At 41.2% G+C, this 11,583-nt stretch overlaps 1 long non-coding RNA gene across 2 annotated transcripts; it reads right to left on the bottom strand.

Annotated features, from left to right (window-relative positions):
- Positions 1–2,140: 2,140 nt before the first annotated feature.
- On the bottom strand, positions 2,141–7,949 carry LOC140344453 (uncharacterized). Of its 2 annotated transcripts, XR_011923564.1 has the most exons (4): positions 7,060–7,949; positions 4,005–5,214; positions 3,477–3,568; positions 2,141–2,772 (listed from the first exon to the last, which is right to left on the bottom strand). It is a non-coding gene; the product is annotated as an uncharacterized lncRNA (long non-coding RNA). The 2 variants fall into 2 exon arrangements; XR_011923563.1 differs by lacking the exon at positions 3,477–3,568 and having other exon boundaries at positions 2,141–2,451; positions 5,123–5,214; positions 7,060–7,337.
- Positions 7,950–11,583: the final 3,634 nt, after the last annotated feature.

Genomic DNA, 11,583 nt, shown 5'->3' with positions numbered 1-11,583 from the left:
TCACTTTAACAGAGAGGGTGAACTTGAAGGTATTTGGTATTCTATGGAGCCATACCAGTATATCTTATATGGATGGCTTCCCTGCATCTTCCACAAGCCTTAATATTAAGTGAAAGGAATGGAAATGGGCAAAAGCTGCTATCTTGCTTAAGCCCCCATTCTGCTTTAATCCATCTCAAATTTGTAGTTGGCTATCAGAGTGTGGCTGTAAATGGAGTCCATTTGGGACATAAAGTAGTCCCTAGTAGTGTACAACATGGATCTGTACTAGGTGCTGTTCTATTTATTTATATGTGACATATCTAAAGATTATTGGCCTGTGGTTTTTATATTTAATAAGATACCAAAATGTGAACTTATGCAAGATTTATTTATATTTAAAAGAGTTAGTAGTCAGTGTTTCCTAGGCTTCTGAAAAACAAACATTATCTTTATATTTGTCAGTGCCAAGTTTACCACAAAAGTTCCAGTCTTCCAGTAGCCATTTTTTCATCCAGGCCTTGCAAGTCCATCCAAGTATTTATACTATATGAAATAAATGGGAGCGAGAACATTGACCAACTTTTAAAAAGAATTAAAATCACTACCGCATTGTTCGTCTCCTTCCAATACTCACTTTGTTTGAGCTAATTTAAACATTTTAGACATGTTTGGTTGGGTTCCAAATACACTGAAGAAGCTCTATTGCCAGAAAAAAATTACCCAGCCATTCACGGTCTTTAGATGCTACATAGTCCACGTACACACATTTATTAATTGTTGTTGGAAAGGATCTTTCATAAAACTTTCCATCGACAAAAGACTGAAATAGTGCCGTTCTGCTCTATGGAAAGGGGAGCAAGCTGCACCCCCCTGCTCTCTCTCCCCTTCACTTGTATTACAAGCGTTTGTTGTCTGTGGATCTGTTAGGACGGATCCATGAACAACGTTGGACGAGCGCTGTACACACCCCAGATTCTCGGCCGATAGCAGCCCTGAAAAGATTATTGGACGAGAATCATGTGACGTGTGTACGTAGTCATAGGTCACTACAGAACACACTGTAGGTGGCGATGAAACTGCAGCAAACTTTAGATGATCAGATCCATGACCTTGAAGCGTCTCCATCCAACACTGAAGAAGGTGTAACCAATCAAGAGAAACAATGCATGTTTGCATTGCATTATGCATGTTTTTTTATAATGTTTCCCCGGGAACATTGTGAGGGGACTCTAAGGCTGGTTTGGAATTAGCTTTACCACGGTATTTGATGGTTTTCATAAAATATTTACTACAAAGCTCCCTCCCCCTACCTTGGGAGTTACCCCTACCCATGATGAAAATATTAAACAATTACAGAAAACAGCAATGTAGGATAAACAGAAAGGGATAGGTACTTTTATAATCAGACAGAGACTAGCTCCCTTTGTGCACAATGTATTTTACCTTTATGTCACTCAGAGAACCTGGTCTTCCATTTCTTTTAATTCCAAGGGGGTGCTACCGCTGCACTCTTTGTAGCTAACACGGAGCTAACACTGGGTTCTTTGGAATACTCAAGAGTGACACAGGGTAGGGGAGAGGTAGAAAATTATTTCCACTTACCCAATCCTGGTCTTGTGCGAGTATCCCAGATGAGGCCCCAATTTGTTAGCAGTAAGTTCTGTTGCCTGATCCTGGTCCAATACCCTCTATGGTGCTAGGCGCTGTCTGCAGCACTGGGAGAGTAAAACTCGGCACACAGGTGATGGTTTCAAGCTCTCAAAGTTTATTGTCACAAAGGTAAACTTATATACACAAATCAATGCGTGCAGACAGCATGATATGAGGTTCTTAACCAATCAGAACATAAACAATACCATTGTGGTCAATCAAGACATGAGATACAAGATGTGACAGAAGTATATGATTATTAAAAATAATTATCTTGTAGTCCGTGGAACAATTGGAATGTTCCAGTTAAAGAACAGGAATAAAAGGGTTGTGGTATGTCAGGTGCTTTAGAGGGGTCAACCTCCAGCTGACTGTTTTAGGATAATGTAAAATTAGATTTAAAGACTCCTGGGATCGGACTTTTCCATTTCACCAATCATCTGAGTCATCGGTTGTACCAGAATATTCAGTTTCCTCGGTTGGACTTTCCTTTTTATCATGATTGATGTTGGAGGCTCCATTGGCCCTCAGGAAAGGAGATATAGCCAATCGAAATGGCTATAGACTCCCACGTAAAACTGGCCAAGGGTGCAGAGTATGGACAGTGTGGGTGCGGATCACATTGCTAAGACGTTCGTTATAATCTGTAAATATGATGTGTATGTTGGCTCAATATAAATATAATAAAGTGGAACTAAACCCAGGGTTTACTCACCTGTCCCCAGTCATCTTTATTGGCCGGGCCAGGATGATGTAAGTCCCGCGCATGTGCTTGGGTGCTCATTCAGTTCTTTTGGTGGCATTGACTGGTGTCAGTTCCTTTATATGTAGGAGGAGAATACATAGCATTAGTACCCTTCAGGACATAAATTTACCCTGACCACATCCCAAAATATGGTACAATAGAAAGCACAGTGTGGTTTTCCAAGGGAAGTCAAATTTTGTGGGGACTTTTAAGGTCAGATAAAAAAATACCAATAAAATAAATAACGCATTACACTTTATCTATAAAATCACACAATACATGTAAAAAACCAAACACTTAGTGGATCTCCCAGTGGAAACGTCTCCAAATGAGGTGTTCCAAAAACTTCAACGTGTTGCACAGAGTCTATGTCAGCTTCCTCAGGAAGAGGGGATCTATAAATAGCAATTAATTTCTAGAATATTTGGTCAAGCTATAGAGATCTATCGAGAGAGAGAGAGAGAGAGAGAGAAAGATCTATCGGGAGAGAGAGAGAGAGAGAAATCTATCGAGAGAAAGAGAGATTTTAATGCGTAGATGAAAGGTTACTATAAAATACAATGTGTTATTCAATAACATTAATAAGCTTATAATAAATGCTAGGTGCTTGAAAGGAATAGTCTGTTTTCTGGGCAGATACACCCTGGTCTGGTCACTAGTTCACCTTCATCTCAAGCGCACCTGGAGACAACTCTTAAACAAATACGCACACAAAGTATGTGGTATAAAAGAAGTGTCTGAAGTTTATTAACACAACACTTGATTATATAGTCAGCTCGAAACATTCTGCAGAAGTGCAAGCATATGAGTTACACAACATAAATGTACATATATGTTAATACAATATCCGGGACCTGTTTGTCACCTATACTTGGAATTTAGAGAACCTACAGGTTCCTGTTTTGACTTGTGGTTATCCATGTTTCATTAGATAAGAAAAAATATATAATATTTAATCTCATTACATTGCTTTGAACTGGCTATCTCCAATAATTCATATCATTACTGCTAGATTTATCAATATGGAAATTTAATAAATCAAACAGGTCATCATTTGTTTGTTCTTGTAAATTTTCTCCCCAGGCCAAAGAGACATTACCTTATGGGTTATATGAGACTGGCTGTGCTTGCTTCCTCCATATTGATTTATTTACATCAATTAGATAAATATATTATATTAGTGGTGCTCCCCTGGGATCCATCAGTTTGTAGATTTTCAAATACCAAAAAAAAAAACAATACTTTTTTCTCCTCTTTCTCCCTTCTTTCATTCCCTACCCCCTTTTCTCTTTTCTTTCTTTATCTTTCCCTTTCTTTGTGTTTTTTCTGTAATCAAGTTATTAAAATTTATTTACCCAGTGTTGAGAAAAAATATAATAAATAAAAAAAATGACATAAGTGCATTCACCCTATATAAGGGAGAAGAGCCTTTATGTTAATTTAGGAATATGTATCTGCATAAATATGGAAATTATATCCCCTATCAATGCATATAGATATTCAATAAAAGAAGGTTCATGCACAAATGATAGCTAGTCACTCAAACAGTTTAATTAAGAAAACAAGGTGAAACAAAGTACATAGAAATATTATTTGATATCTACACAAAGGAACTTCTTATAGCTACCTGCTAAGAGGTTAATGAAAGGATCTGCTTCTACTTCTAGTTCCTCGAATGCACCCCGACTTCTACTCCACCCACAGAGACAGACGTCTGGAGAGATATCCCAATAACACACACGCGCAGCAGTATGGTTTTAGGAATATTCTCTAATTTTTATTTTGACAAAACGTTTTTTTATACATACAGGATACAGGAAAGCAGGCGTAGTTTACATATGCAGTTATGCTTTGTAAGCAAAAACAACTGCTTACATGGAAATAAAGCTGATGCAGGCACATTTTACCTTTAGTGTAATAGATGTTCAGCATACTGTTATTCATACAAATAATATGACTTGTTCTATTTAACCCTCAGTTAATGGGTACCTCAGGAGCCTACTTCCTTCCGAAGAGGACTCCATAACTTAGCTTACCTAACGAGACAGAGAGCCAGCAAGCAAGAGACAGCCAAATTCTCACAGTTCCCTTTTTACATAGTTTATTCCCATTAGGTATCCTTGAGGCTTTTGGATTGGTAACTGGATGTGATCTGTAAGATGACTATTGGTTACTGTAACTTCAGGAATTTACTAGGCCTCCTAGATAAGTTGATATGGGCAGCTGCTGGTAAAGCCAGGCACGGGGTCATCTAATTTTAGTTGTCACTAAAAGATCTGGATGGGCCATCAACCCAACCCATCTGTTCAATTATGCCTCCATATTTTGCTGACTCAGGCTTAAAGGATTGATTGCCCCTTGAAGGCCCTACTGGTGATCGGTTTAATCATCTGTTACTTCTGTGAAGTCCTAGGATCTATGGCCAGATCAAAATAAAACAGGTTTCATGTTTAAACATAATATTCCTGTACTGTATTCCTGTATTGTTTCATGCTACTGAGATACAGTCTAACTATTAGGATATCTCCTAAAGTGTACTATATACATATATCCCCGCACACTTACCTATATATACATATCTATTTACATATTCATAAACAATCTTTGGGTGCAACATTTATTGTCCTCCTATTTCCATCTTTTAATACATTTAGCAGCTGAAAAAATATGGAACATTTTACTAACCATTACACAAGGTTTTGAAACGATCCTACTAATGTTCTCAAAAAAAAATTCAAGACTCACTTGTGAGGCATCATAATCGTCATAGGAGAGTTAGTGTCTGTAGCCTTGAACATCTTGTATGAATATATACTGCTATGCCTTTCTCCAAACCACTAAATTGAAAAAAATATGTAAAAGAAAAAAAAGCAACCTAAGAAATAACAAAGAAATAACCTAACAAAGGGTGCCCATCAAAATTGATAAAATAATTGAACTCCTACTGTGGCTCAAATCAACTCAGCAAGAGAGGAAACTGAGGGTCTCCACAGTGAAAACATTCACCCCCACGAATAGACTCAAGGTTCTTCAAATCAAAAACATGGTGTAAAATGTTTCAGAAAATGTAATGAAGAAGAAACTATGACTCACATTTGGCGGTCTTGTTCAAGAGTAACAAAACTATGGATTAGAGTCTATAAACTCATCCATATTATAATAAAAAATAAATATTGAACCAAAGGCACCCAAAGCATTATAAATAAATCTATTCCAAACATAAACTGATAAAAACTGATAAACTTCATATTTTGTGCTACGAAAATGACTATTGCAAGCACTTGGAAAACATCCTCTCTCAATTTAAAAATAGTAATCCAGAAAAATAATAATATTATGAGAAACTAACTTTTATTACACAAAATACACATGATAAATTTCTAAAGATTTGGGATATAGCAAGAAGAATGAAGATGGCAGTGCCCCATGCTTACTGCGTGCCGGGACAATGAGAATTTCCAGGATGGCCTGGGACCGGATCGAGGGAAGTTCCAGCCCGATCGAGGAAGCAATTTGTGACTTTCAGGTCAGTTACCACTCCTACTTGACTCCAAACATTTTTTTGCTATCTGTAAGGGTGTTTTTTTTTCCTATTGGCCAGCCATAGAGGCATTGTACCTACTGACCACCACACTAATGTACTGTGAGTTGTGGATAGAGTAAATATTGAAGGGGTTCCTTGAAGATCATTTTTCAAGGGCTCCCCCACATTAAAAAGGTAGAGAAACACTGCTTTAGGGAGTCTATTGAGAATGAAAAGTTGGAATGCACTATAAAGGCTATGACCTGACTGGCAATGAGGTTGCGGTGTGGATACTGCTTCCTTGTGTCAGTAATCCACTGCCTTTAGTGAGACGCTACAAGTAGTTCAACCTGCAGCAGCCCCATAGAGAATGAATGGGGGACGGCAGTGAGCAGAACAATACCGCTCACCGTCAAATCTGCTGGTTCTTTAGGAACTGATACTACAGTGCAAGTGCCAACTTCCGGGAGCTGTGCGGGATCACTTGATCCCCAAACCTTAGTGTTGGGGGTTATGTGCTCAGTAGGTTAGCTTCTGCTAAAGGACCAGGCAATGGGGTTGATGTTAGCCACATGAAGGGCACTAAGTAGGAGAATTAAGTTAGGGCACCGGGCAGGAAGGTGTTTAGGCTCACCAGCAGGATTTAGGAACTGGATGTCGGACATTTCAATCAGGTAGGTCAGTTTATTAGAAGTCAGAGACACCTCTCCCATTCAACTCTATAGAATGCATTAATATGAACTGCAGAACGAATACCCGGGGCAGAAAATTCCCCTGTACTAGCCAAGTCAACACACACACCCCCAATACTGACCCCATCCTACCATGTGTAGGTCATACTTGCCCTTTACTACCTTACACAACCCATAATGCCACAGTACTACCATCTGCAAACCCATACTGACCCTGTTATAGCATACACAGCCCATATTGCCCCTGAACTACCCCCATACACAACCTATAATGCCTCCCAATTACCATATGCAGCCCACAATGCCCCCTGTACTACAATACACAGCCAATAATGCCATTATTCTTTGGTACACAGCCCACACCATCCTGGTACTACCATCTAAACCTACACCCCCACCATACTGTGCTACCATACCCCACCCATACCACACACAGCCCATACTGCCCCTCTACTAGGCCTACTCACCCCTCTTGGAAACCCACGCCGCCTACAGGACAGTGTAGGAATAACACCACCCATGCACTTTAATTGTTCTGGTCTCGGTCAGTGCTGTGACAGGCAGGCAGATCTCTTCCCTCTCCCGCTCTGTATTACATACACAGATCACATTACTCGCTGCATCTTCTACTGCTAGCAGCTGAGCAGACACGGATTGTGCTCAGTCAGTTACCACTGTCTGCAGTCTGTGTCCAAAGAGACTACAAATCCCACAATCCCCCGCACCTGATCACTGAAAACCAGTCCTAGAACCGGCTGTCATCCCGCCCCCTTACCCTAGCAACACACTGCAATTCCCACAATCCTTAGCGGCTATGTAAACATTAAGGTCGGGATTTACCCGCAATGCATTCTGGGAGTTGAAGTCCTATTGCAGTTCTCTTTCTGGTTTGAGACGTTTGCAGCAATAGCTGCTTGTTTGGAATGTGTGTATCCTGAACAAAGCTTAGTGACAAAGGCAGCATTTATACTGTCATATCCTGGAGTTTGAGCTGAGGGGAATAGTTGGAAATTTTATTTTTGAAGTAATTGTTGCCTGGCTGTCTCTGGCTTCCAATATTTTCTGCAGAAATTAAAGCTGGATTAAAAATAAATTCCTTCTGCAAAGTGTCTTGTAAAACACTATTGTGCTTTCATTTCTTGTCCAACGGGCCAGAAGCATGCGACCGCTTAATATCTCCATGGTGACCAGTCCCTTACCCTCCCCATGCGGTTGGTGTCGTTTTCATGCTGGTTTACAGTCCGCCACCATGATATAAGGTGGACAAGGTCGATCACAAATGCTGCATCTACTCTGACAGTGATCCGGCTCCCATTAGCACCAACGTCAGCTCCTTCCATTGTCTTCCATGATGGACCCGAGCACCGTGGGGCAGACCCAGTACAGCAGTAGTTCTGGCATGGCTGATTTTCCTTTCACCTTTACTGAGAACAAAACCCAAATAATCAACACTTTCTGTACACCATTGTAATTTTGACACCTTGTGTCCACATTCACATAACCACAGTAATAAACTAACAGTCTGCCTGGCAGGCCTCCCGAGTAGAACTACATATGAGGAGATCTTCCACACATTGTAGAAGGACAGAACCATGAGGGGGAGTCCAAGGGCGCAGTGTAGCTTGGAGAACAATAGAGTAGACTACAGGGGAATCTACATAACCATGAGGCATTCTACACCAGGTATACTGGCGATGTTTAAACGTGAAGGCAAAAAGTGGCCGTGTCTCCTTGTCAACTGGGACAGAAAAGAAATGCATTCTTTAAATCAATAACAGAGAAAAAAACTCTGCATGGGCAGGCATGGCTGATAGCAGAGATGGCACGTCTGGAACCACAGGGGCTATGGGTATGATCTGAGCATCCTGATCCTGGACAAACCTAAAGGTATTGTCAGCCTTTCTCACTGGGTTGATTGGTGTATAATAGGGGAGATAGTTTCCTCAATAACCCCTGCCCCTAGGCATTCCATCAACATAGGCTCAATTCCCTTTTCTTGGGAATGCCCTTTCCAGGTGCAGTGCCGGGCTTAAGCATTACCTTATATAGTGTACAAGAGATTAGGCCAACATCTTAGTCAGTATTTGCCCAAACCTCAGGAGGAACCTGGTCAAGTAGCGGATCCTGTGGTTGGCATTCTACATATAGAAAGCAATTATCGTTTGGTACATAGATGGGCATGACTGAAGACGTAACTGATCCCTAACTGTATCTTCAATAGAACAAACAAATCTCTCCCTAATAGATGCGCTGGACAATTTGGGATAACTCTAAATCGATGCATAAACAGTGATTGGTGGTTATGAGGATGCTGGATAGAGAGAGAAGGGGTTTTATAAGATCTTGTGAGTATCCTGTTAATTCCCACAGAGGGCTCAGCATTCTCTCTTGGACCACTATAATAATCCTCACATAAAGTACTACTGGTAGCACCAGAATCTACAAGAAAAGGGAGCGGACGTCCCTCTATATTTAACACTATCCGTGGTGATTCCTTATAGTGGTTCGTGATGAGAGTGAATGCCGGGATACTATCCCCCGGGCATCTTCATTGTAATGTCTGCTGTCCCCAGGCTACAGGGAAGCGAGGGGTATTATTCTGGGGCTGTGGCTGTGGTGAGGGAAGATTTTGAATCTGAGCTTGTGGATATGGTTGGGGACCTTGAGCATCATTTGGGGCATTTTCCCTAAGTGGGTAGGGGCATCGACTGATCCAATGGTCAGTCTTTCGACAATAAAAGCAACCTGCCGGACGTTTTCTATTATTACCCCCTCTTCCAGAATATGAACCTCTACCCCTTCCTCTGCCCCTTCCCCTTCCTTCTCTAATCCCCTAATCCTCCTCTAGTGGGCTGATTCAAGGGACAATTCCTATCCTGAGTTTGGTAATGGGCTTCTTTAGGTCTTAACACTTCAAAACAGGCAGCCGCATCTTTCTCCATTAACTTGTTTTGGAATTGATGTTTATTAAGACTAGGCCATTCGGGGATCATTTGCTTAACATTAAGCTGGAGATGTGGCTTTAGATTGGTAAGGAAAGTCTGAATGAGCATAGAAAGCATATTATCCTGAATACTCATTCCTGCTTCCAGAGTCCAAACTTCATTAAACCTCTTCCAGAAGTCTATACCAGACTCTCCTGATTTTTGTTTACAGGCTACAGCGGTAGGCAATGAGGACCTAGTCTGAAAACACCTCTCCATTTCACGCTTAATTTCTTCCCACATTGTGTCTATGCCCGCCTCAGTATTTAATTTATAATTTCCAGCAGGCATATTTGGGGGCTCTATAGTGCTTATGGAGGGGACCTTACTTCAATCCCAGGGGGAAATTTGCCCCACTATCCTATCCATTATAAGGCGCATATCCTCCTGTGTCAGACACCTCCCTTTACAAGCTCTCTTCAAATAATGAAATGTCCCAGATGAAGATGAAGAGGGTTTAGGGCAGTGCTCAACGATCTTACTTCTTACTCTACTTCAATAGGTTCCTTTAACAAGGTGTCCCCTACAGTCATAAAAGGGAACTGTTCCTCAGGGTCACTTTCCCCATCGGGAATTGTATTTTCAGGTTTGGGAAAAGACCTTTTTGATCTAAGGGGCCGGATCCTGGCCACTCTGATCAGGCATGGGTTGGGGCAACTGCGGAGGTGGCGGCGGTAGCTGTGGAGCTGTAGGTGGTTGGCTGTTGGTAGCAGTATATCCAGCCAGTAAATCTAAGTCATCTATTGAAAGGGATGGATATATCTGCGGGATATTTCCAAAATAGGGAGGAGGGGGCTTCAGCAGTGGGCCCCTCTTCAATTCTTTTTCTAACTCATGTTTCTTTTTATATCCCTCCTGGTTCTCTGCCTTCCCTCCTGGTTCTCTCTCCTGTCATACCAATATGGTGCATGAAGGGTTAAATAGAACAAGTTATATTATTTGTATGAATACCAGGATGCTGAACATCTGTTACACTAAAGGAAAATGGTGTCTGCATCAGCTTTTACTAGATAAGGAGTTGTTTTTACCTACTCAGCATAACTGCGAATGTAAACTACGCCTTTTGTTTTCGTGTATCCTGTATGTATAAAAAACGGTTTTGTCCTAATAAAGAATAGAGAATATTCCTAAAACCATACTGTGCGTGTGTGTTATTGGGATATCTCTCCAGACGTCTGTCTCTGTGGGTAAAGGAGAAGTCAGGGTGCATTCGAGGAACTAGAAGTAGAAGCAGATCCTTTCAGCTGGGGGCTCGGTTTCCGGGATTAGAGCACACAGGAATTCGGTAGGTACGGAAAGTCCCTGCCTTGAGGCTTAGGGGAATTCCGATCCTTTCCGAGACTGTCTGTTGCTTCTATCCTGAATCCACTTAAGGTAGACTGAAAGGGAAAATATCTATCTTTAGGGAAGATAGACTTTAAACTGTGGACTTATTTAGGAAGTCCCCAGAATTAAATAGACTATTGGCCAAGTATAAATAGAGGAATTCTTTAGGGAAGAATTTACCTATTGCCTTCACCCTGGTTTCTCTTGTCAGCCAATTTCTACAGCTTCTTATCTGTCGCTTTCTTATGCTCTCTTTTATGTTATGATGTTATGAAGTATTAGGTAATTTCATTTTGTGCTGAAGGTAACCAGTAAATGATATTGTAAAAACTGTGCTAACTTTATTGTGTGTGTCCTGGAGAACCGTAAGATGCCCCACCACTCTGGCGAGGGGAAACCCGCTGACCCAGAAACTGGTGAACGCAAGTGACGGTTTTAAGGGATAATACTAACAGGCAGTTGAGAAGGAAGTTGAGCAAAGACATAAGTCCTCTGTACCCAGTTGAAAGGAATTTTCGGAGCCTTTACGGTTCAGTACAGCCAGTCCTGGGAAGAGTTCAGCTCTGCTTCCGTCTCAATTAAGTTACAAGAAATGGGTGCAATACAAGGAAAGGTCTCTCTACCCCCTCCATATGTAGGAGAAACATGTAAGGATTATGTAGCCCTGGTCTGTGGGACTGT

Source organism: Pyxicephalus adspersus, chromosome Z (genome assembly GCF_032062135.1).
Source record: "Pyxicephalus adspersus chromosome Z, UCB_Pads_2.0, whole genome shotgun sequence".
Taxonomy (NCBI): domain Eukaryota; kingdom Metazoa; phylum Chordata; class Amphibia; order Anura; family Pyxicephalidae; genus Pyxicephalus; species Pyxicephalus adspersus.
This window is presented reverse-complemented; position numbering and strand designations above follow the sequence as displayed.